Source organism: Delphinapterus leucas, chromosome 13, assembly GCF_059928025.1.
Source record: "Delphinapterus leucas isolate spDelLeu-1000000601 "Yukka" chromosome 13, BTC_Dleu_Yukka2, whole genome shotgun sequence".
Lineage (NCBI taxonomy): Eukaryota > Metazoa > Chordata > Mammalia > Artiodactyla > Monodontidae > Delphinapterus > Delphinapterus leucas.
The window spans coordinates 82,240,196-82,265,581 of record NC_143141.1 but is presented as its reverse complement, the minus strand read 5'-3'; the positions used below and the strand labels follow the sequence as shown (position 1 = coordinate 82,265,581).

General features: G+C 46.4%; 1 protein-coding gene across 1 annotated transcript in view; it reads right to left on the bottom strand.

Annotated features, from left to right (window-relative positions):
* CYRIA (CYFIP related Rac1 interactor A) overlaps positions 1-25,386 on the bottom strand; it is a 107,374-nt gene that overhangs the window by 42,846 nt on the left and 39,142 nt on the right. The window contains exon 2 of the mRNA XM_022554190.2: positions 15,215-15,366. The gene's annotated coding sequence lies outside the window, so the exon portion shown is untranslated. The remainder of the gene's footprint in view (positions 1-15,214; positions 15,367-25,386) is intronic.

The window sequence follows — 25,386 nt, the reverse complement described above, 5'->3', positions numbered from 1 at the left end:
TTCGGGCCGCGCGCTGCGAGAGCCAGGGGCGCGGCGCCCTCTGCCGGCCGTCTCCAGACCGCAGGCGGGGATGGGCGGAGGATAACGCCCCCCGCTCTCAGCATCCCAGCCTCCTCTCTCCTTCCCCTTCTAAAGGAAAGCGGTGCAACAGGCTTGAGCTCTGGGGTCTGGAAAGCCTGTAACGTGTGTTGGCCGCAGGTCCTTGGACGAGCCATGTCACCCCTCAGGTCTTACTTTCCTAGGTGGAACCCCCAGCACTCATTTGTTTGCGGCAAGCCCTGAAGGAGATGACAGCTACACCGCCCAGGGCCTGCCCCTCGGCCAGTGTGGAATAAATCCCTGTATTCCCCTTCTCCACCTGTCTCCAGTAGGGTGGGGATTGTCATCTGCCCTCTGAAACTAGGAAAGGAAATCAGCCAGCACCTATGGGTAATGTCTTGGCTTAAACTGTAGCCAGTGTTCAGAGCGGATGTATGACTCTTATCTTCCTGTGTCATCTCCTTTTTTCAAATTGTTCTCTCTTGCTTTACAGTGTGTGTTCTGCGTTGGCTAAGGCAGCCCCGACATGCAGTATTCCACCCAGCATCTGAAACGCCCGACCTTCAGGACAGGCTCAGCTGAAGGTGGAGGGTGAGCTCGCAGAAATTCTCAGCTAAGTTGTCTTTCTCAGAGATAAAAGAAAGACCACCCTATTGAACTTCTTAAACTGAGCTGTGATGTTTAGCGTAGCAACAAGAACATGAACTTGGGTTTGGATCACAGCTTAGCTATTTATTAGCTGGGTGGTCTCAGTCAACGTATTTAACAACATTTACTTAACCTCCCAGAGTCTGAGTTTCAATACGAGTAAAACAGAGATGAATTCAGCCTCTTCAAGGCTGGTTTGTAGAGACAATGACACCACATACGTAAGGAGCCAGATGCATAAATGGTAGTTGCCATAATCACGATCACTACTGTCATTTTTCTTGTTCCACTCACTGGTCTTAGTTCTGTCCTCCTGGCCATGAAGAAGGTGGAGGTGCTCTGTGGCATTCCAGAAGCAACTGAGAAGCCGCCGCAGTCCCAGCCCTCCCTTTCTTTTTTTTGAAAATTAACTTTTTATCTCTAACATGGCCAAGAAGATACATGGAAACTCAAAACCATCAACAAGAGATGCACACAGAAATATACAGACATGACTTGACTGCAGGCAGTATTTTTTTTTAACGGCTTTATTGGAGTATAATCGCTTTACAATGGTGTGTTAGTTTCTGCTGTATAACAAAGTGAATCAGCTATACACACACATGTATCCCCATATCCCCTCCCTCTTGCATCTCCCTCCCTCCCACCCTCCCTATCCCACCCCTCTAGGTGGACACAAAGCTATGCGCCTGCTTCCCACTAGCTATCTATTTTACGTTTGGTAGTGTATATATGTCCATGCCACTCTCTCACTTTGTCCCAGCTTATCCTTCCCCCTCCCCGAGTCCCCTTTCTGACACAACTATTAATATCTATTAAATACCATCTTAGAGGATGTATGCTGATGACTTCCAAATTTATAACTGTCTCCTTGATCCCCTCGCTTGAACTCCAGACTCATTTATCCCACTGACTGCTTGACTTCTAATAGACACCTCACACTTCACACATCCAAAATTCAAGTTTTGCTCTTTTTTCCTAGAAATCTGCCCCTTCTTCAGTCTTCCTTCTCTCTGCAAATGGCAATTCCATGTTTCCAGACACTCAGACTAAAAACGTCAGTGTCATCCTCGGCTTTCCTTTCTCTCACACCCCATATCTAAGCTAACAAACCCTTCAGCTCTCCTTTCAGGACACAGCTTGAATTTGATCGTTTTTCGGACATGGAGGCCTAGACAGCCCACAAGGCATCCCATCTCTTGCCAAGACTATCATACTCACTTCCTAAACAGATTCCCCAGTTCCCAATCACTCAGTCAATTACCTATCTGGCAGTTCTAATGATGTTTCAGAAGTTTCAGCATGTCACTCCTCTGGTTAAACCCCTTCAATGGTTTCCTGTGTCACTTAGAGTAAAATACAAGATTCTTATCACAGTCAACAAGGCCCGAGGTGATGTTACCCCAAGGTAGTTCATCTCGTACAACTCCCCTCCATCGCTGGGCTACTCGCAGCTTCTGGCCTCTCCCCCTTCTTCATTCTTGAACTTATCAAATGTGTTTCTGCCACAGGACCGTTGCTAGTCCTTAGTCCTAGAATGCTTTCCCCCAATATATCTGCATGGTTTTTCTTTAGGCCTCTGTCCAGGGTTTACTTTTCAGCGGAGCCCAACCTAACCACCCTCTCCAACATCATACTTCGCCCTACTCCCCACTCACTGTCTTTATTTTTCTTTTTAATCTCTATCGCCATTAACATATATACCCCCAGATCCCAGACTAGGGCCTGACACACAGTAGGAACTCCATACATACAGGTGGAATGAATGAAGTCATCTGTTCATAAACATGACTCCCATGATCCCCTGGAGCTTCTCTTCCATCCAAACATAAGATTCTTCCTCCAGGCCCGTGGGAGGAGAGGCTCTCAGGCCATCTGTTATTTTGGTCAGACACTCTTATTTGGGTAAGAAAAGGGGAGAAGTAGTCCTTTCACGGGATGGGAAAGTGCATGGTCAGTGAGCCTGGTCCTAATGAGGTACAGCATGAACCTCTAAAATAGAAAGTGTGTTTTGGGGGGAAAGTAGAGGGAGAGACGGTCAGGAGAATCTACTGAAGACTAATTATATAGGAACTTTGAATTCAGAAAGCAGAAGCAAGGAAACTCCAGGGCAGAAATGCAGCTTGGTGCCTTGGGCGGGTCAGGCAGTTGTTATGTAACCCTGGGGCCTGAAGGTCATGGAAGCTACCGCGACTGTAATGCCTCTGTAATGCCACCAAATGCACGGGAGTCACTGTCTCTTGTCCTAATCTGTTTTCAGCCGCTTGTTTGCTACAAGACCTTGGAGAAGGTCACCCCCTCCGTCTGAGTCTCATCCTTATCACATCTGTAACCCACCAGGACTGGCTAGATGACCTGGGAAACTCCTCTTCGTTCCAACATCCTGAGGTTTTAATGCAATGAGAATGCCCAACAATTTCCAGAAATGTATTCAGGCAACCTAAAGCCACACCAGGAGCTAAGGTAATTAGAGATGGGATGAGATTTCCATTTAAGAAACAGAACTGCGCCTTGACAGCACTTCCACAGAGCATCCCTGGCTTGTTCCTTGAAGCCCTTTGGATTTCCAGCTATTTGGGAAGGATGGTGGTGATAGATTCCCAGCACCATGCTATCTCAAAATTGGCCACTGCTGCACTCAGGGAGTACTCCAGAGTTTACCTCTGTGAAAAAGCAGTAATTCAGAAATCAGGTAGAACACTTAAACTACTAAAGAGAAATTGTTCTCAAGCCCTTTTGTACTTCCGAAGCATCAAACATCATGAAATACGCAGACAGGCTAACTACGACTTTCATATATTTGATGAAGCGGGCCCCAAAGTACCTGTATTAGGCAATGCTTGGGCAGCCAGCTTTCATCTATCACGTGTATTCAGAGGTCTAATATGACATTCTCTAATTCAGACTCTTTTCCTTTGGAATTCCAGAAGCAATTGAAAAGCCGCCACAGTCCCAGCCCTCAGAGCCCAAATCAGATCTCACTGCAGTTAGGATAATAATATAATTGTAACATTAAGGCACTAGGTTAGGGATAATTGGCAAACACCAAAGCTACGTCCACTGGCTTTCAAAACAATTCCAAGAGATGGTGAAATGATGCTGTTAATTCCCAAGGCTTTGGAAGTCTACTTACTGTGCCCAGGAAATAGCAGCATTCAGTTGAAATAAGTAATAAATTCTTTCAACATTTCTAGAAATTACCAGTAACACTGAAGATTCTGTTTAGTTGGCAAAACTCTGTTGGCTCTGCCGGGTGATCTACCCACCTACATTTCACTTTATGTGTGATTTGATTCAGTTGATCCCCACCTCCACCCAAATCCAACACCCCTCCTCTCCCTTGCCACTAGCTCCCAAGTTAGAACTGGCCTCTTCCTTCTTATGGCCCTAATATATACACCCCGTGTATCCTGTATATATTTCTAACAAAAATATAATATTCATATGTGTCTGCTCAGCTTCCTGAACGCAGGTCTTAATCATTGGTCCAGCCTCCACACCCAGCACAGTCCTTGACAGAGTCCAGGGAAGTGGGTGCATGGTCAAAGGAGCAACTGCATGAACATTTGCTCTTTTTAGAAACTAGAGCCACGGTCCCTGCACCATCCAGTGAGGGTGAGAGGCTATGTTTAAAGACAGCTGTAACGAGTGGAAGATTCTAGTGAGGACTGGTATCTGGGAAGAGGGTGGAAGAGAGGAGAGGAATCCTCCGGCTGGAAGGATCTGGGAGGGTTTCATGCAGGAGGGGGCTGTGGAGTGGGAGGGAGGCCAGGGAGAAACTGTCAGTGAGGCCTGGGGCTGGAACGAAGGGAACCCCAGGTCCCCCACGGCTGAGATCACACTCTCGGTGGCTGGAGTTGAGAGGCCTTTGGAGGGACAGCTGTCACAGGCCTGGCCCTGAGACCTGTCGGCAGATCCCAGTCTCCTGGTTATGATGAAGTGGTGGGACCCGGTTTTCCTAGGTGGCTTTTTTTTTTTTTTTTTTTTTGCGGTACGCGGGCCTCTCACTGTTGTGGCCTCTCCCGTTGCGGAGCACAGGCTCCGGACGCGCAGGCTCAGCGGCCATGGCTCACGGGCCCAGCTGCTCCACGGCATGTGGGATCCTCCCAGGCCAGGGCACAAACCCATGTCCCCTGCATCGGCAGGCGGACTCTCAACCACTGCACCACCAGGGAAGCCCCTCCTAGGTGGCTTTTAAACCCACTATAAAGGTGGTTCTCTGCCAGGCAAACTTACATCCACCACCAGCCTGGGGCCTGCCGTGCTCCCGGTGCCAGTCCTGGGGGGATGCGCTGCCCTCCGCTCCTCTCCCCACGGCCCCGGGAGCCCTCTCCCAGCACCTCCCCATGGTCCTGTCACCCCTGCTTACCTGCCTGCCTCTCCTCTTAAAGGATGAATACCCCCAGCACCGGAACTGGGACTGGATTATGTTTGAATCCAGAGTAGGCTGTTCAGGGAATATGTTTCCAAATAAATGAAAAAGTGAGTGGACCAGAGATGGCGTGGATGCCAAAATCTATACCCAAGGACCTCTTGTCAATCATCCACTTAGAGCAAGAGGGAAGGAAAGAGGAGGGGCTGGTGGGAGAGGAGGAAAAAGTGAGAGAGAAGGAGGAATGAAAGGAAGGAAGAAAGGGATGAAGGAAGAAAGAAAGGAGAGAGGGAAGGCAAATCGTTTCCCCACTTTCACATCCCGTTTGATAAAGATGTAACCAGCTTCAGGCACATGAAGAAACAGACTCATAGGGGTCTCATCTTATGCTTGACAATTAAAAGAAAGAAAACTTGAGTCGTCAGAAAGGCAAACTACGGCCTCAACGATGCCCACGTTAACTTCTGAAAAAGACATCTCCCGCCACTAGGAGTCATTTTCACAGAGGGTGGCCTGTGGAGACTTCTGAGCGTCCGGAGGCTGAGCCGGGAGAAGTCCAAGGTCAGGGACAGGCGTGGCAAAGGAACAGTGCCTCCTCTTCAAGTGCAGGTGGAGTCGCATTGCGTGGATGCTCTTTTCAATCCAAATCCCTGCACGGTGGGGAGGCCTGTATTCTGAAGTGGCCGGCACTGCTTTCCGCCTCGGGGCAGTGGGTCCTGCCCCAGGTAAATCCTGTCCACTACTCTTCACTCACCTTTCCTAATACGTAACAGTGTGGGCACAGAGGGCCCTGAAGCTGAAATCCTGAAGACTCCAAAAATGGCGTCACTCAACCCCCTGCTTCCCAAATCCTCATTCTCGGATAAGCGTGATAATAGCAGTTGATTGTCATTCCTGCACTCAGTGCCATTTAAAGTGCTGCCCACAAATTATCGCATTTAATTCTCACGATAACCCTCCAACGTAGACAAGTAGTTTGGCTTTAAGAGTTACTAAAGCGATATATTTCTGTAAAAACCGAGAGCTTTTCTTTGGGCAAATGTTAAGAGCTTGCAGTTAAGTACTTTCTCCACTAAGGGGCGTGCTCATCTCACGTTAAAAATGCCAGACCTGGTCAGGGTAGGTGCTTAGTACAAAAGCAGAAGTTTGGAAAAGGGACAAAGCAGGGGGATCAGTTTCAATGCCCTGAATATATTTATTCTTAGCAGTAAAAAGGGTTCAAATTCGCAGCTGTGGTACCCAGCGCTTACTTAACACACAAACTCACTTCATTCCTGTTCAAGGTCATTTCAAAAGCATTGATCTTGACCACTTTGCTGGAAACGGAGCCATGACATTTGGGAAAGAAAAATTAATAGATTCAGCCACTTGGCTTAGTAATCACCTTCCCCTGCCTCTTCCCCTAATGTCTTAAATCACGTGTTCCAACCAGGGAAACATCTGTCTGGTGGCTGAATCAACCCGACTCCAGTTGCAAAATGTAAAGAGTAAAAGAAAGAAAGAAAATGCTGAAATCTTATCCAAGCTTATCAAAATGAATTACGACAGCTCATTTTGGTGAAATGTCCACTTAAAATTATATTTTGGATCTGGAAAACACTCTGGAAGTGTAAATTAGGAGAGCGGGGGATCCTCCGTTAGCGATCGGTAACCCCGCCCTGTATTTATAGACAGAGAGGCGTGCAGAAGTACAGCATTGCTTTCGCAGACGATGCCCCTGCAGGAAACTCAACACACACAGAGAAGGCAGCACAGTCACAGTGGAACTTCCCTGTTTGGATGGATCCAGCAAGACCACAGTTAAACCAAACGAACAACCTTCCCAAGTTTAGCTCCAGATTTATGTTCAAACCCGGCCGTGCTCTTGATGACTCAACCATGCACTACCCTGGTTTGAACTTTACCCTGCAGCCGGGTTTCCCCGGCTGGTGTCTGTGGCCACAAATGACTAAATTTGAAAGCTGTGCCGTGCATCTGCTAGAGGGCTCTCAGTCCTCACAGACAGATCAAGTATTGTTTAGGCTATTTCTAAATTCCACTTGAAGACAGCAACTTGTTACTCAAGCACCAGGTCTGGGACTGCTCCGCAGTTCCTACCAGCTGAGAACCCAGCTAAATAAAGCAATCCCAGGTCATTTGATGAAGTGGAGTATGGAGTGTGGGAAACGCACTGAAGAGACAGTGGAGACACGGGCTCCCCTTTCACTTACTAGCCTATGGCCTTGGCCATGAGCTTGAGAACCACTGCACTGGACCAAGGATGTGAAGTTCCGGTGTCAAATCCCCTTTTCTTCCTGAATCTCACAAGTAAACGGTTGTTTCAGGATTATTTTAAGATAAATGAAACTAGCGGTTCCCCTTGGACTGGTTTCATATTCATTTTGTTTTACGAGTGAGTTCATTTATTGACCCCATCTGGCACAAGTCCAAGCTCAAAAAGTAAGCAGGGATAGCAGAGTAAGCCCTCACTAGGGGTCTTATGCTGAGTACTTGTCACACAGGGTCCGAATCCTGGGTGCCTATAAGAGCTTTACTCCTGTCTCCCATTCTCCCGGGTTCCGTTCACTCATCTGAAAAGAGGGTCAGACAGACTCAAGAGCAGGTGATCTCACAGATCCCGCTAAATAGTAAGCTTTTATGAAATTTCCAAGGCAGAACTCACTATAAATCTTTGTTAAAATAGAAAACCCAGGTGTTTAAATGCAATACTTAAGCTAAAACACACACACACACACACACACACACACACACACACACACACACACACACACAAAACAATCCACCCATTGTATGCAGCCATTAAGTAATGTGACTCACTAATATTTTGTCCGTCACTGACCAGGCAGCTAGCATCTCTCGGAACCAATACAAGCAGCTCCCGTTCGGCTCCAACCAGAACGCCCGCAGCTCAGGGCTGTCCCTGCCGGGGTGTGACCTGGAAGATGCGCAGGGCACACGCGGCAGGCGCCCTCTTCCTACCCTCAGCCAGGGGAGTGGGTTGGCATGGTGACGCCTGAGACAGCTTTCACTTGATTCCTCCCTCTTCCCGTTCACTCTATTATCACTGTGTGAGATCTTGCCCCAGAAGAACAGAGAAATCCTGAGGGCGAGGTCTGATGTCAGGGGAGAACAAGCCAGTCTTTGTCAGGCCCTTCAAGGAGGAGGCCTGGCCAGGGCTCTCGGGCCGCACACAGAGGGGCCTGTGCTCGCTCTGCCGGGAGCAGAGGGGCCTGCTCCATCCTGTGCGATGGGGGCCCTTTGCTGGCGCATCCTGAGCCCTCTTCCTCGACTGACACCGGAGCTGGGCAAAGGGGATGGATCTCCACCTGGTGGCCCCAGGCACTTCACACCAAAAAGGCTTAAAGCAGAGCCTACCGCCCACACCAACACCAGAAAACCACTCTCAAGAATTGCACCCTCTTTAGCTCTTCTCCCAGTCTCCCACTCAGAATGGCACCCCTCCCTAATCATCCTTAGTCAACTCCTCCCTCCTTCTCTCAACCCACTGTCCAGCCTTCGGCTCAGGCCTCCATCTCCCCCGCCTTCACTCCAGGCCCCCCAGCTCCTCTGAGAAGCCACCTGGCTCAGGGGACTCTCCAGCCTCTGGTCTCTGGATGAGACGTCCGGTCAGCCCGAGCTCACCAGCTGGAAGCGGCAGAGGAAGGTCCCAGCCCAGGCTGTCCAGCTGCAGTCTGTGCTATAACCACGGCAGGACACAGCATCTCACGACAACCCCAGTGAAAGCAAATCTCACCCAAAGCCCACTCTGATGTACACCGTGCCATGTGGCCTCCCTTAGAACTAGGGACATGGGCCTTTGCAAATGTCATCACATGTCCAGCTCCTTGTATCCACATTACGGTAACTGAAGAAAACTGGTAGACTGCCGTTGCCCTACTTGCTTGGCTAGCAGCCGGGTCAGGGCGGAAAGAGCCGATACGTGGGGAAAGGGGTCCTGCGGGGCACTGATGGCCAGGCCTGCGATCACATGAATGACTCTGCAGGACTCTTCTCTCTGCCAGTGTGCAGCGTGCTCCTGACCCCTGGCTTCCTTCCTGCTTTCCAGGTCAGGTGCAGTCTCCCTCCTGGGACTCCTGGACTGGCAGCTTACAGGTCCCCAGGAGAGAAAGGAAGCTTGCCATCAGGGCGGAGCCCAACACTCCAAGCTGATTCTCCTCTTTTCCAGCCCTTCTCTGGGTTGGAAGACAGAGCTGCAAGGAGGCCGGAGGGCTGGAAGAGGGGACTGAGCAAGGGCAGCAGCTACACCGGGGGCTCCCAGCAGAAGGCTGGGAGGATGAGGTACAACCGAGCCATCCTTCTACTCTGTACCGGCTCAGCTGTTCTGTTTCCAGGGCTGGTGGAGGCCCGGCCGTCCATGAGGAGGTGAGGGCCTTGGTTTCTCACCTTCGAGAGCTTCCTGGTGGTGATGATGTGAATTCGAGTCCTACACTGGGGTCCCCCGGCACGACGTGGGGAGTCAGCAGGATTCGAGGACTCTCCTTGGGGACGAGTTCAGAAATGGAAGTTGGACAATCAAGCCCAACACCCTCCTAGTGATGACGGGAAGGGAAGGGGTGTCCAAGGTCAAAGGTGAGTCAGTGCCAGGCCTGGACTAGAACCCAAGTTAACCCTGATGCCTGTCATTCCGTCCCTCCCTCCCTCCCTTCCTTCTTTCCTCCCTTCTCCCTCCCCTGCAGGCCGAGGTGTAGAGTGCTTGCCAGCGCTGGAGGGATCCACAGAGCATTTCCGGACACGTGCATCCCTGACTCTGGTGAGTTGCCACTGGTCGTCCCAGCTCTGCAGTTTGAAGCCCTAATTGAGGGACCCTTCCAAGGGCAAGTCTTAGTTGTAGAATCTCCTCCTTGGTTTACTGGAAGCTTCACCCATTTATAGATAGGGTGACGTATAGCATATACAGTGGAAGAGGGACAGTTAGAAGAGGGTTTGAATCCTGACCACCTAATAGCTGTGGGCCTTGGGCAAGATGCTTCGTCATTCTGAGCTGCAGTCTCCTCTTCTGTAGCCGACACCAAGACTCCCTTCTGCTGTGCCTGTGAGCATCCAATGTCATGACCTTTAGAGACTTTGGCACATCTGGGGACGTGTGCAGGTCAGCAAGGTCAGTTCTAAACCACACATCCATCTCCAACCAGCAAGTGTGACTGGAGGTCATGGGCACCAGGCTCTGTGCTAGGTTAGAATAAATTCTATATAATATAAATGCGCATATACATGTATATACGCACTTACATATATATCATGCACATATACACTAGAATGTGCATATACATAACACATACACACACACACACACACACATATATATATATATACACACACACACCTATATATATTTTTTCTAAGAGAAAGGTAGAAGGACAGATACAGTTTTAAAAATCTCTTGCAGTTTTCACTGCGAAGAAGCAGACCCAGGTCTCTGTAAAGTTGAATTTTGCCACCAGACAGCTATGCTGTTCAATCAGTGTTTCTGGATGATGGAAATGGATTCCTCCTTCTCCTCTTTCTACTTCCTTTTCTGGCCCCCCAACCCTTATCCTATTCTGCTCACTAACACCTCCATAGCGTCGGAGAAGAGATGAACTCAAATTAGTCAATTTGATTATTTTCAGTCACCGCTGGGAACGAGGTGGGAGGATGGCGACTGGCGGAGTTTTAAAAGCAGAGCTGAGGCATTATCCGTGCATGACGATGCCCTGGCTATTTCCTCCCCACCACCATCACAGAGAACTGAGTTGATGACAGTGTTGTTCTGTACTCTCTCCCAGATCCCAACTCCTACTCATCCTTTAGTGCCCAGCTCACATGGCCCCTGTTGGAAGCCTTCCCTGACTTGCCTGGGCAGAGGGCAGGCTCCCTCTCTGCACCCACATCACTTTGTTCATGCCGGGGCTCTTGCCCACCACCTGCTCCCATGACTGTTGGTTCCTCTGTCTTCGTCATGAGCTTATGAACTCCTGGAGGGGCTGACTGGGCTTGATTTGTCTTGATGCTTCCAGGCCTAGCACAGTGTCTGGGGCATGGTGAGGGCTCAGGTATTATCTGTTTAATGAATGTGCACATTTTAAAGAGAACACTCTTATTTTAGTGTTCAGCAGAGAGAGGGTTTCAGAAATGGGTATTTGTTTTCTGACCAGAAAAAAAAGCAGATCAAGATCTAAATGCCATCATTTCTACTAGAATAGCACGGACTGTTGCCAGCCACCTTCTCTCATCAGAAAAAAGGCTCCTGTTCTAGCCATTCACCAGCAATTTGTGCAACACGTTGCACATGAAGTGCTGTCAGCACTTACCACTCCCAGGGCCCTGGGGGTGGAAAGGCCATGTATCTACCCTCACAACCTCCCATTCGGCTGATCTGTGTGAACCCATTTTACAGCTGAGGAAACTGTTTCAATATTGCAAGGAGTAGATATAAAATATGCACTTTAGAGAACAGAGGGTCAAATAAAATTCGGCCCTTTGCTTTGTAAGACTGCAACTGCCATCCATCTTTGCTTAAAGCCCTGTTACCAGCTCTGAGCTGTCCTCAGAATGGACTCAACTCTCTCAGCTCGACATTCAAGGTCCCTGGTTAATCCTCCCAGCTTCCATCTCTGAGTGAGTCCCTCTCTGACTCACCTCACCTCACCTGCACGGCCACAGCGAGTCCCTCCAAGAGGCAGCCTTCGTGTATGCTTCTCCTCTACCTGGAGACCTTCCCTGAAGTTTCTCACCCTCCCCGATATTCACCTAGCAGACCACCCCTCATCTCTAGGACGGAGTGGAGACAGCGTGTCCCCAGGAAGCTTCTCCGGCTCTGCCCCTCACTCTGCTCACATGCTTCCAAGGATGGGGAGCTCACTACCTCAAGCACCCCACCTCTTGGTCCCTCACACCCACTCTGATCAGAACACTGACAACTGGGGTGCTGTCTAGCAGGCCTCCTAGTGAAACCATAAACAACTTGAGGGCAGGAGCTGAATCTCAGCATCCTTTTCCCCGGTGTCTAGCACTGGCGCTGATACAGAATAGGCACTCACATGTTTGTTGAATGGATTGGTCCTCCCTCTACCCAGAAGGCCAGACTTGGCAATAGTCTAGGTGGATGAATTCCAAGAGAATTGGTACCAGTGACCTGTGGGAGGTCCCAGGGGAAATTCCTACTCTAGCAAATCGGTACCACAATGACCAAATTAGGACAACTGCTCACTTGGACCTGATTTATCAATGCATCTTCTCCAAGCAGCCTTGAACCAGTGCCGGGCCACGGGCTCCTAGGACAGGGCGGCCAAGTCTCATTTACCTCCAGAGTGTCGGTACCTAGTAACCAATACGGGTTTTGGAATGAATGGCAAACACTCTACTGGTCAAGAACATCCATCTTTATTTCTATTTCAGGATGTTTTAGGGATGAAGCCTTTGAGACTCTCTGGGGAAGAGGGAGGAAGGGTACAGGATTCTCTGGAAAAGCCAACCAGAACATACAAGCCCAAGTCTTCACGGTGGCTCATGAGGCCTGCACCATCTGACCACTTCTCTCTGTCCTCACCTCCTTCCACTGTCCCTCGTTCCTTCCACTCCAATCCTCTTGCAGTTCCTTGAAGCCCAAGAACATTCCCACCTGAGAGCCTTTGTTCCCTTTTTCCTTCAAGCCTCCCTCCCTCGCTTTGTTCGGGTCCTGCTCCAATGACACCTAATCAGGGGGGCCTTCCCTGGTATCCTGCCTAAAACAGCAATGCCTGTTCCCCCAACTTCCTCTCACTCTGACTTGGCTTTATTATCATTATTTCTGCTTTATTTTTTCCATAACACTTAATACTACCTGGTACAGTATACGCTTATTTATTTATTGACACTCCCCTGATCCCACTAGAATGCAAGCTTGAAGAGAACAGGAATTTTGTTTTTTGCTTTGTTTTGTTTCGTGTGGATCCCTAACACCAAGAATACCCCTGCTGCGTAGGACATGCTCCATACATATTTGTGGAATGCACGGATGGCTGGATAAATGAATGCCCCACAATAGCTAACAGTCCACAGTCAAGGAAGAAAGCCAGTGCTGTGGGCCTGGATGAACATGTGCTTGAAACTTAACTGTCTCGCTGAGGGGCCAGGACACCTGGCTCCAACTGTGAGGACATTCCTCTGGGTCTTGGAAGTACACTGGTTTGAAGTGAAAAAGCTGCTGGGGGTGAGTTAGTTTTCAGCTACTATCTGATAGGACAAAGGATGGACTCAACAGGCCGGGAGGGTGGTGAGACCTGAGGTTGGATGTAACAGGGCAAACCTTCAAATGGCCGAACCACAGAGGGCGATCTGGCCAAGGCGAGGTGAGAACGGGCCGGTATTGAAGAGGAACTCTGAAATCAAGATTAACAGCTCTGGGCTTCCCTGGTGGCGCAGTGGTTGAGAGTCCGCCTGCCGATGCAGGGGACGCGGGTTCGTGCCCCGGTCCGGGAAGATCCCACATGCCACAGAGAGGCTGGGCCCGTGAGCCATGGCCACTGAGCCTGCGCGTCCGGAGCCTGTGCTCCGCAACGGGAGAGGCCACAACAGTGAGAGGCCCGCGTACCGCAAAAAGAAAAAAAAAAGATTAACAGCTCTGGGCTTCCTTAACTGCGTGTGTAGACAAGGTCTGTCCCTAGACTTTAGGCACAGGTTCAAATGCAACCCAACGAGGGCTCAAAGCTGTACTGAAATACCTCTGATTAATCTGACATTTTTTGAGGTTTACTATAAGCAAGAAACTATGCTAATGCATTACCGTCTCCTTTGCGCCTCACCACAAGCCTGCCACACAGGGAGGACTGTCCCTATCTTGCGGATGGGGAAACAGAAGCTCAGGAATTTACAACGATCTAGGCAAAATCACTCAACCGATAAATAGCAGAACTGAGATTTGAAGTCAGGTCTGTCTAATTTCAAAAGCTCTTCTCCTTCCTCTGAAGTACGCTACAGCTCAGGGACCCCTCTGGGGAAAGAAACCACAAGAGGAAGAAGGGAAGGGAGCACAAGATAAATCTGTTCCCCTCAAGAATGAGAATCTGGTATAAGGACCAAGCCTGGGATAAAATAATCCCAGGAACTCAGAATTGGAAAATACCTGAGAAATCACCTGGTCTTACAGGTGATTCTCAGCTTCATGAAATGCTTCTGGTTTTAGTTTTGAGGGACAATCAGGATATCTAAATGCAAAAGAAGAGCTCTAGGAGAGGAGAGCAGATGGTCACAGCAGCAACCGCTGAAAGAGTAACAGGTGTGAGATCATCTCAGTGTACTGTCACTTCCTTCGTGACTCCTGACCTTGGATGTGTGGGTGCCCTGGGCCAGCTTAGAGGAGATGTGCTAATACAACAAAGTCCAAGGAGCTGAAATCAGCAGACCTTGAGTCATTGGAGAGGGATGTCAGCCCGTGTCAGGTCCAAGTTCAATGATGTTCAAGTAGGTGTGGCCCTCTCCTTCCTGATAAGAAGAAAAGTGCCCATAACTGGGAGAAGGTGAAAGAGGGAGAGAACCAACATGCTGGCAGTGAGGGAAGAGGGCAAGGGGAGTGGTGATCTGAGGCTGGTGCATCGCGGTGCCGAATTTACCTCTAAATTCAGCCGCATTTACCTCTAAAAATGTTACAGCAAGTGAGATGCCAGCCAGACTTCCGGCATGAGACCTAAATTCCATGCCAGGTGGGCTACTTCTCTCCCTGCTGGTCTCAGTCTGGATGGCCAGAAAGAAGCCCTCAGATGCATTCTGCAGGGACAAAGCGACCTCCAGCAACAGCTCTAATCTGCTCTCCCCCTGCATGTAGTTCCAAGCGACTGTTTCCTGCCTAAACACTAAAAAGACTGAAGATAGCAACAGCTCCCACTCAGAATGCAGTTATAGAACCCAGGGACATTTAAGCACTTCGAAATTACAGCTACTTTGAAGTGCACATCAATTCTTCATTATGTCCTTGTTTTTTTTGCTTTTCGGTTTTTTTCCTTGTACATGTATATGGTGTTAGGAAGGATGGCTTCCAATCAGAGATGACAAATCTGGTGGAAGGACCATCCTCAATACTTGCAGGTATCCCGTAAGCCTGCATATCGCAGATTCTCTGCACTACGATGTTGGTCATCACCGTGCTGCTGGCCATAAGCAGAGACAGTTGATTCTTACCTGGAGATCTCCCTTGTGACTCAGATTCACCAATCCAGGCTGATGGAACGAACCAGATGAGCAGCTGTTTGGCCAAGACAAGTCTGGCTCCCTAAATCAGGGCTGTGGTCCCCAAGAGTCCTGTGGTTTCTCTGTTCTTGGTGAGTGATAATCTGCAGAAAGGGAATGCAAGTGATGTTACCAGGAGAGGCCGTTTCCTCTTCTCCTCTCATCATAATACATTCTTTTAAGGAGAGCAGAGAGAGTCCCAGAATCACAGATTCCTAGGGCTGGAAGAAATGCAATAACCTTGTCTAATGCTTCTGTAGTTGAGGAAACTGAGGCTCAGAGAAGAAAAGAGCTTCCTTCAAGGGTTTAGCCGCTCGGGATGAGATTCCAGATTAGAATGTGTCTCTGACTCTCTGGTCTCTGGAATTTTTAAAAAAAGCAGCCACATGATTGGGCTGGCTTCTCAAACAAGTGGTCACTGACCCTGAATAGAAGTCTTTTATTTAACGGATTTTCAAGACGGGAGGTGGCACTTTGCTCTGCATTTTGCTGTTTCTGTAGTTTTACTCCTGGGGGTTGAGTAAAACAGTCCAGCTCAGGCACGGGGTTGGGAGGATTCTCCCTTTATCTCATTAGAAAAATACTGTTATGGAATAGTGGGACCTGTGGGCACAGCAGTGGGTGGACTTGGTTTTTTAATGATAGATGTATGTGCACCCAGCCTCTAGGTCTCCTGGTCTCTCTCTGTCTCTATCTCTCTATCTCTTTCTGTCTGTCTGTCTCTCTCTCCATGTTTCATGAAAACACAGGAACAGACATGGGTTTTCCTCCCATGAGTATCATTTATTATGTGATTTTTCTTGTTTTTTTTATTAAAGTCTAGTTGATTTACAATGTTGTATTACTTTCTGGTGTACAGCAAAGTGATTCAGTTATACATGCACACACACACACACACACACACACATATATGTTCTTTTTCAGATTCTTTTCCATTATGGTTTATTACAGGATATTGAATATAGTTCCCTGTGCTACACAGTAGGACCTTGTTGTTTTATTATGTGATTTTTCTGAACACCAAACATTTGAACAGCCACTCCTCTGGGCCAAAAACCAAAACCAAAGAAGGGATCTCACATTTGTTAAGCAAATAATACCTAACAGGCACATCGGTGAACCTTACATTTTCCTAATTTGTCCTCAAAAATTCTGCTAAAGGTACCAGGAACTCCATTTTTCTGGTTAGGGAACCGAGCTAGAGAGAACTAGAGTGCCCTGAAGAGTCATAAAGAGAGTTCGGTGCAGAACCAGGCATGAACTCATATCTAACTCCCAAATCGATGTTTTGTCCATCTAAACTGGACTAGAGCTATTAGGCCAAAACACTAGGAGTTGTCTTATTTTTCCAGTGTGTTAGCTGGAAGGCAGGAGAAAGTTCTTTGGCAGCTGTTAACGTTGCAAGGATGTGAAGGGTTATTCTCGTTAGGTTCTCATTCAGACAGGAGGCTCTAAAGGCCCTGGCTTCCTGTATACTGCCAGCCAGGGCTCATGTGCCCCAGAGAAGCCAGGCCGGCCCTGGCTCTGAGCAACCAGAGGGCCCATCAGGAAATCGTGATGATCAACGCTCGGTCTCTGTTCCTGTTCTGGGACAGGGCTGGAGAGATGGGGTGCGGATGGAGAAAAGAGGAAGAGAAAACAGGAAGTTGGGGGGAAGGGAAGGATATGATAGAGAAAACACAGCGACTTTAGCCTGATGAGAAAGTGATTTCTGAGCCCTGCATTTTGGGAAACCAGGTCACAGTGGTAGTGGCGGAGAGGAGTTTGTTTCCTCTGAATTTGGGGTTGTGCCTGTGAATTTCCATCAGAGCACAGCCTGAGGAAAAGGGTGCCTGCCACAGGTGCTGTTTCCCAGGGGCACCTGAGTGTAGATACTGGAGAAGGTGAATTTCTAAAAAAAGAATCCCCAGGTGAGACCACCTCTCTGACCTCTTGACTGTAGCTGAGGCCAGATGAATCATAGAAGGACCTGGAAACATGAAAAGCTTTCGAGGTGATCAGGCATCAGGGGCGCTATCCCATCCCCACCACTTTCCTTCTCAAATGGCCCTCAAAATTATAACCCATTTTCAGTGTATTTGATTAGGACTTGATTCCCCCAGTGGGCCAGGAAGAATCCCGCTTTCTTCTACTGCAAAACTAAGAGGGTCAGGCCAGCAGAACGCTGAGTCTCCTCCAGACCATGACTCTAATAAGATACTTCCAGAATCTTTCCCTACCATTTTGTCCACTCTACTTAATTATAGACACTACAAAAGTTCCCCAGCTCCCAATGCTCATCACGAAGGCTGGCAGTCACCTGGTAAGTTGAACAACACACAAACAGACAACCCTAATAATAATCCAATCACACTGTAACGCCAATACTAGTAATACTCTACAGTTTCCCGATGGGTACTAGAAGGTGGGCAGGGAACACAGAGCCCCCTAACAGGCAAGCCCTCAGATACCAATTCCACCCACTCCAGTGGTTCCCCAAACTGGCTGTGCAACTGGAGAAGCTAAAAAGGAAAAAGTACCATCCCAACCTGGAGTAGGGGCCAAGCTTCTGGAGAGTTACGTCACCAACTGGCTCTGGTCCACGGACCAGCATTTAGATACCTTGGATCCTAACCCAACCCTCACCAGGTCCCACCTCCTCCCATCTTACTGATTCAATCACGGAGACCCTACCATGGAGGAGCTCGCTCCAGGGATCTGTCCTTGACTCTCTAAACCACTCCCCCCACCATCCAAATAAACACAGAGCAATAAAAAGTAAGCCTGTCCTTGAGAGGATTCCAAGCTTTTTGAAGAGCTGGCTGGTGGTTTCCTGTGTGAGTCACTCACAGGCCAGAGGTCCCTCAGGGTGAACAGAGATCGAGTAGGGAAAGACACTTACAACCCCCGTCTAGGTCCTCACCAGAAGCCCAACCTCACACAACATCCCCAAGTCCGCTTCCGTCGCCAGTGGTTATGAACGACCAGAGATGCTGCCAGCGAGCGTCCCTCTGCTCCGTGAAGGAGACTGACACCACCTGGGACCGTCAGGAGGTGGCACACCTAGCAGCCAGAAACACTTTTCAGCATCTTGTCTTCTTTGGTCATTTTCAGAGAGGGACAAAGCATGGGGTCATTAGCACACTTTAAAAATGGGGAAGCTGAAATCTAGAGACATAAAATGACTTCTCCCAGGTCACACAACAGAACCAAAACTAGAACAGCCATCTGCTGACCTCCAGTCCAGTGACCTGTGACCTTACCACTACCTCCTGTGCTCCCCTTACCCCCCACGCCCCCATTCACGGGAGGGGCTGACAACAGCTGTGTGTCTTCCGCTTTTGCATGGTTCTGGAAGTGACAGGGCTGGGCGGGGGGCAAACTGAGAGAAGGCGATGCAAACAGATGGTGAGGGGACTGGAGGGCCTGGAAGACCACCCTCCTGCCCTCCAGGCTGAGCAGACACGGAATCTAAAGCCAGGGTGGGAGCCTGCTTGTTCAAGCCCCAAGTTAACCAGCAGCGGAGCCTATCCCGAGTCAGGGAACCTCATTATGGCCTCTCCCACAGCACCAGGAGTCCTGGCCAATGAGAAGAATTACAAACGGGTAGGTTTTTTGTTTGTTTTTTAATATCTTTATTAGAATATAATTGCTTTACAATGGTGTGTTAGTTTCTGCTTCATAACAAAGTGAATCAGCTATACATATAAATACATCCCCGTATCTCCTCCCTCTTGCGTCTCCCTCCCACCCTCCCTATCCCACCCCTCTAGGTGGACAGAAAGCACTGAGCTGATTTCCCAGTACTATACAGCTGCTTCTCACTAGCTATCCATTTTACATTTGGTAGTGTATATATGTCCATGCCACTCTCTCACTTCTTCCCAGCTTACCCTTCCCCCTCCCCATGTCGTCAAGTCCATTCTCTATGTCTGCGTCTTTATTCCTGCCCTGCCCCAAGGCTCTTCAGAACCATCTTTTTTTTTTTTAGATTCCATATACATGTGTTAGCATACGGTATTTGTTTTTCTCTTCTGACTTACTTCACTCTGTATGACAGACTCTAGGTCCATCCACCTCAGTACAAATAACTCAATTTCGTTTCTTTTTATGGCTGAGTAATATTCCATTGTATATATGTGCCACATCTTCTTTATCCATTCCTCTGTCAACAGACACTTAGGTTGCTTCCATGTCCTGGCTATTGTAAATAGAGCCACAGTGAACACTGTGGTACATGACTCTTCTTGAATTACGGTTTTCTCAGGGTATATGCCCAGTAGTGGGATTGCTGGGTTGTATGGTAGTTCTATTTTTATTTTTTTAGGGACCCTCCATACTGTTCTCCATAGTGGCTGTATCAGTTTACATTCCCACCAACAGTGCAAGAGGGTTCCCTTCTCTCCACACGCTCTCCAGCATTTATTGTTTGTATATTTTTTGATGATGGCCATTCTGACTGGTGTGAGATGATACCTCATTGTAGTTTTGATTTGCATTTCTCTAATGATTAGTGATGCTGAGCATCCTTTCATGTGTTTGTTTGCAATCTGTATACCTTCTTTGGAGAAATGTCTATTTAGGTCTTCTGCCCATTTCTGGGTTGGGTCGTTTGTTTTCTTGATATTGAGCTGCATGAGCTGCTTGTAAATTTTGGAGATTAATCCTCTGTCAGTTGCTTCACTTGCAAATATTTTCTCCCATTCTTTTTATGGTTTCCTTTGCTGTGCAAAGCCTTTTAAGTTTCATTAGGTCCAATTTGTTTATTTTATTTTTTTATTTCCATTTCTCTAGGAGGTGGGTCAAAAAGGATCTTGCTGTGATTTATGTCATAGACTGTTCTGCCTATGTTCTCTCCTTTAAGAGTTTTATAGTGTTTGGCCTTACATTTAGGTCTTTAATCCATTTTAGTTTATTTTTGTGTATGGTGTCAGGGAGTGTTCTAATTTCATTCTTTTACATGTAGCTGTCCAGTTTTGCCAGCACAACTTATTGAAGAGGCTGTCTTTTCTCCATTGTATATTCTTGCCTCCTTAATCAAAAATAAGATGGCCATATGTGCGTGGGTTTATCTCTGGGCTTTCTATCTTGTTCCATTGATCTATATTTCTGTTTTTGTGCCAGTACCATACTGTCTTGATTACTGTAGGTTTGTAGTATAGTCTGAAGTCTGGTAGCCTGATCCCTCTAGCTCTGTTTTTCTTTCTCAAGACTGATTTGGCTATTCGGGGTCTTTTGTGTTTCCATACAAGTTGTGAAATTTTTTGTTCTAGTTCTGTGAAAAATGCCATTGGTAGTTTAAAAGGGATTGCATTGAATCTGTAGATTGCTTTGGGTAGTATAGTCATTTTCACAATGTTGATTCTTCCAGTCCAAGAACATGGTATATCTCACCATCTGTTTGTATCATCTTTAATTTCTTTCATCAGTATCTTATAGTTTTCTGCATACAGGTCTTTTGTCTCCTTAGGTAGGCTTATTCCTAGGTATTTTATTCTTTTGGTTGCAGTGGTAAATGGGAGTGTTTCCTTAATTTCTCTTTCAGATTTTTCATCATTAGCGTATAGAAATGCAAGAGATTACTGTGCATTAATTTTGTATCCTGCTACTTTACCAACTTCATTGATTAGCTCTAGTAGTTTTCTGGTAGCATCTTTAGGATTCTCTATGTATAGTATCATGTCATCTGCAAACAGTGACAGCTTTACTTCTTTTCTGATTCAGATTCCTTTTATTTATCTTTTCTGATTGCTGTGGCTAAAACTTCCAAAACTATGTTGAGTAATAATGGTGAGAGTGGACAACCTTGTCTTGTTCCTGATCTTAGAGGAAATGGTTTCAGTTTTTCACCATTGAGAATGATGTTGGCTGTGGGTTTGTCATATATGGCCTTCATTATGTTGAGGTAAGTTCCCTCTATGCCTACTTTCTGGAGGGTTTTTACCATAAAAGGGTGTTGAATTTTGTAGAAAGCTTTTTCTGCATCTTTTGAGATGATCATATGGTTTTTCTCCTTCAATGTGTTAATATGGTTTATCACATTGATAGATTTGTGTATACTGAAGAATTGTTGCATTCCTGGGATAAACCCACTTGATCATGGTGTATGATCCTTTTAATGTGCTGTTGGATTCTGTTTGCTAGTATTTTGTTGAGGATTTTTGCATCTATGTTCATCAATGATATTGGCCTGTAGTTTTCTTTCTTTGTGACATCTTTGTCTGGTTTTGGTATCAGGGTGATGGTGGCCTCATAGAATGAGTTTGGGAGTGTTCCTCCCTCTGCTATAGTTCGGAAGAGTTTGAGAAGGATAGGTGTTAGCTCTTCTCTAAATGTTTGATAGGATTTGCCTGTGAAACCATCTGGTCCTGGGCTTTTGTTTGCAGAAGACTTTTAATCACAGTCTCAATTTCAGTGCTTGTGATTGGTTTGTTTATATTTTCTATTTCTTCCTGGTTCAATCTCTGAAGGTTGTGCTTTTCTAAGAATTTGTCCATTTCTTCCTGGTTGTCCATTTTATTTGCATATAGTTGCTTGTAATAATCTCTCATGATCCTTTGTATTTCTGCATGTCAGTTGCTACTTCTCCTTTTTCATTTCTAATTCTATTGATTTGAGTCTTTTCTCTTTTTTTCTTGATGAGTCTGGCTAATAGTTTATCAATTTTTTTTATCTTCTCAAAGAACCACCTTATACTTTTATTGATCTTTGCTATCGTTTCCTTCATTTCTTTTTCATTTACTTCTGATCTGATCTTTATGATTTCTTTCCTTCTGCTAACTTTGGCATTTTTTTGTTCTTCTTTCTCTAATTGCTTTAGGGGTAAGGTTAGGTTGTTTATTTGAGATGTTTCTTGTTTCTTGAGGTAGGATTGTATTGCTATAACCTTCCCTCTTAGAACTGCTTTTCCTGCATCCCATAGGTTTTGGGTCGTCGTGTTTTCATTGTCATTTGTTTCTAGGTATTTTTTGATTTCCCCTTTGATTTCTTCAGTGATCTCTTGGTTATTTAGTGGTGTATTGTTTAGCCTCCATGTGTTTGTATTTATTACAGATTTTTTCCTGTAATTCATATCTAGTCTCATAGCGTCGTGGTCAGAAAGGATACTTGATACAATTTCAATTTTCTTAAATTTATCAAGGCTTGATTTGTGACCCAAGATATGATCTCTCCTGGAGAATGTTCCATGAGCACTTGAGAAGAAAGTGTATTCTGTTGTTTTTGGATGGAATTTCCTATAAATATCAATTAAGTCCATCTTGTTTAATGTATCATTTAAAGCCTGTGTTTCCAGGGCTTCCCTGGTGGCACAGTGGTTGAGAGTCCGCCTGCCGATGCAGGGGACAGGGGTTCGTGCCCCGGTCCGGGAGGACCTCACATGCCATGGAGCAGCTGGGCCCGTGAGCCATGGCCGCTGAGCCTGAGTGTCCGGAGCCTGTGCTCCGCAACAGGAGAGGCCACAACAGTGAGAGGCCCACGTACCACCAAAAAAAAAAAAAAAAGCCTGTGCTTCCTTATTTACTTTCATTTTGGATGATCTATCCATTGGTGAAAGTGGGGTGTTAAAAATCCCCTACTATGATTGTGTTACTGTTGATTTCCCTTTTTATGGCTGTTAGCATTTGTATTATGTATTGAGGTGCTCCTCTGTTGGGTGCATAAATATTTACAATTGTTATATCTTCTTCTTGGATTGATCCCTTGATCATTATGTAGTGTCCTTGTCTCTTGTAATAGTCTTTATTTTAAAGTCTATTTTGTCTGATATGAGAATTGCTACTCCAGCTTTCTTCTGATTTCCATTTGCATGGAATATCTTTTTCCATCCCCTCTCTTTCAGTCTGTATGCGTCCCTAGGTCTGAAGTGGGTCTCTTGTAGACAGCATATTCATGGGTCTTCTTTTTGTATCCATTCAGCCAGTCTGTCTTTTGGTTGGAGCATTTAATCCTACCTTAAAGTAGTTATCGATATGTATGTTCCTATTACCATTTTCTTAATTGTTTTGAGTATGTTATCGTAGGCCTTTTCCTTCTCTTGTGTTTCCTTTAGCTGTTGTTGTAAAGCTGGTTTGGTGGTGCTGAATTTTGTTAACTTTTGCTTGTCTGTAAAGGTTTTAATTTCTCCGTAGAATCTGAATGAGATCCTTGCTGGGTAAAGTAATATTGGCTGTAGGTTTTTTCCCTTTCATTACTTTAAATATGTCCTGCCACTCCCTTCTGTCTTGCAGAGTTTCTGCTGAAAGATCAGCAGTTCACATTATGGGGATTCCATTGTATGTTATTTGTTTTTCTTCCCTTGATGCTTTTAATATTTTTTCTTTGTGTTTAAATTTTGATAGCTTGATTAATATATGTCTTGGTGTGTTTCTCCTTGGATTTATCCTGTATGGGACTCTCTGTGCTATCTGGACTTGATTGACTATTTCCTTTCCCATATTAGGGAAGTTTTCAACTATAATCTCTTCAAATATTTTCTCAGTCCCTTTCTTTTTCTCTTCTTCTTCTGGGACCCTTATAATTCGAATGTTGGTGCATTTAATGTTGTTCCAGAGGTCTATAAGACTGTCCTCAGTTCTTTTCATTCTTCTTTCTTTATTCTGCTCTGCAGTAGTTATTTCCACTATTTTATCTTCCAGGTCACTTATCCGTTCTTCTGCTATTGATTCCTTATAGAGAACTTTTAATTTCATTTATTGTGTTGTTCATCAGTTTGTTTGCTCTTTATTTCTTCTAGGTCCTTGTTAAACGTTTCTTGTATTTTCTCCATTCTATTTCCAAGATTTTGGATATCTTTACTATCATTACTCTGAATTCTTTTTCAGGTAGGCTGCCTATTTCCTCTTCATTTGTTTGGTCTAGTGGGTTTTTACCTTGCTCCTTCATCTGCTGTGTACTTCTCTGTCTTCTCATTTTGCTTTACTTACTGTGTTTGGGGTCTTCTTTTTGCAGGCTGCAGGTTCGTAGTTCCCACTGTTTTTGGTGTCTGCCCCCAGTGGCTAAGGTTGGTTCAGTGGGTTGTGTAGGCTTCCTGGTGGAGGGGACTGGTGCCTGTGTTCTGGTGGATGAAGCTGGATCTTGTCTTTCTGGTGGGCAGGGCCACATCCGATGGTGTGTTTTGGGGTGTCTTTGACCTTATTATGATTTTGGGCAGCCTCTCTGCTAATGGGTGGGGTTGTGTTCCTGTCTTGCTAGTTGTTGGCATAGGGTGTCCAGCACTGTAGCTTGCTGGTTGTTGAGTGGAGCTGGGTCTTAGCATTGAGATGGAGAGCTCTGGGAGAGCTTTTGCCATTTGAATATTACATGGGGCCAGGAGGTCTCTGGTGGACCAATGTCCTAACTTCAGCTCTCCCACCTCAGAGGCACAGGCCTGACACCTGGCTGGAGCACCAAGATCCCGTCAGCCACATGGCTCAGAAGAAAAGGGAGAAAAAAAGAAAGAACAAATGAAAGAAAGATAGTAAGAGAGAGAGAGAGAGAGAGAAAGAAAGAAAGAAAATTTTAAAGTTGTTAAAATAAAAAATTTTTAAAAATTCTTAAAAATAAAAAAATTTAAAAGTAATAAAAAAAAAAGAAAGAAAGAAGAGAGCAACCAAACCAAAAAACAAATCCACCAATGATAACAAGTGCTAAAAACTATACTAAAAAACCCAAAAAGGGATAGACAGAGCCCTAGGACAAATGGTAAAAGCAAAGCTATACAGACAAAACCACACAAAGAAGCATACGCATTCACACTCACAAAAAGAGAAAAAGGAAAAAAATATATATATCTTTTGGGAAGTTTGAAGTCTTCTGCCAGCACTCAATAGGTGTTCTGTAGGAGTTGTTCCACATATAGATGTATTTCTGATGTATTTGTGGGGAGGAAGGTGATCTCCACGTCTCGGTCCTCTACCATCTTGAAGGTCTCTCCCAAACGGGTAGGGTTTTAGATAACAAATATGACTCCTGTTCTTTAGGGACCTGTGGTGCATCAGGCATCATTTAATGCTGGACACCTGGTGACTCCCTGAAACCTCTCAGCAGCCACACTAGACAGATAGGCGTTATTCTTGCCCACTTTTACAGACGAGGAAACTGAGGCACTTGCCCAAGGGATCTGGCTTTTGAGTGGCAGAGCGAAGATTTGAATTCCTGCAGTCTGG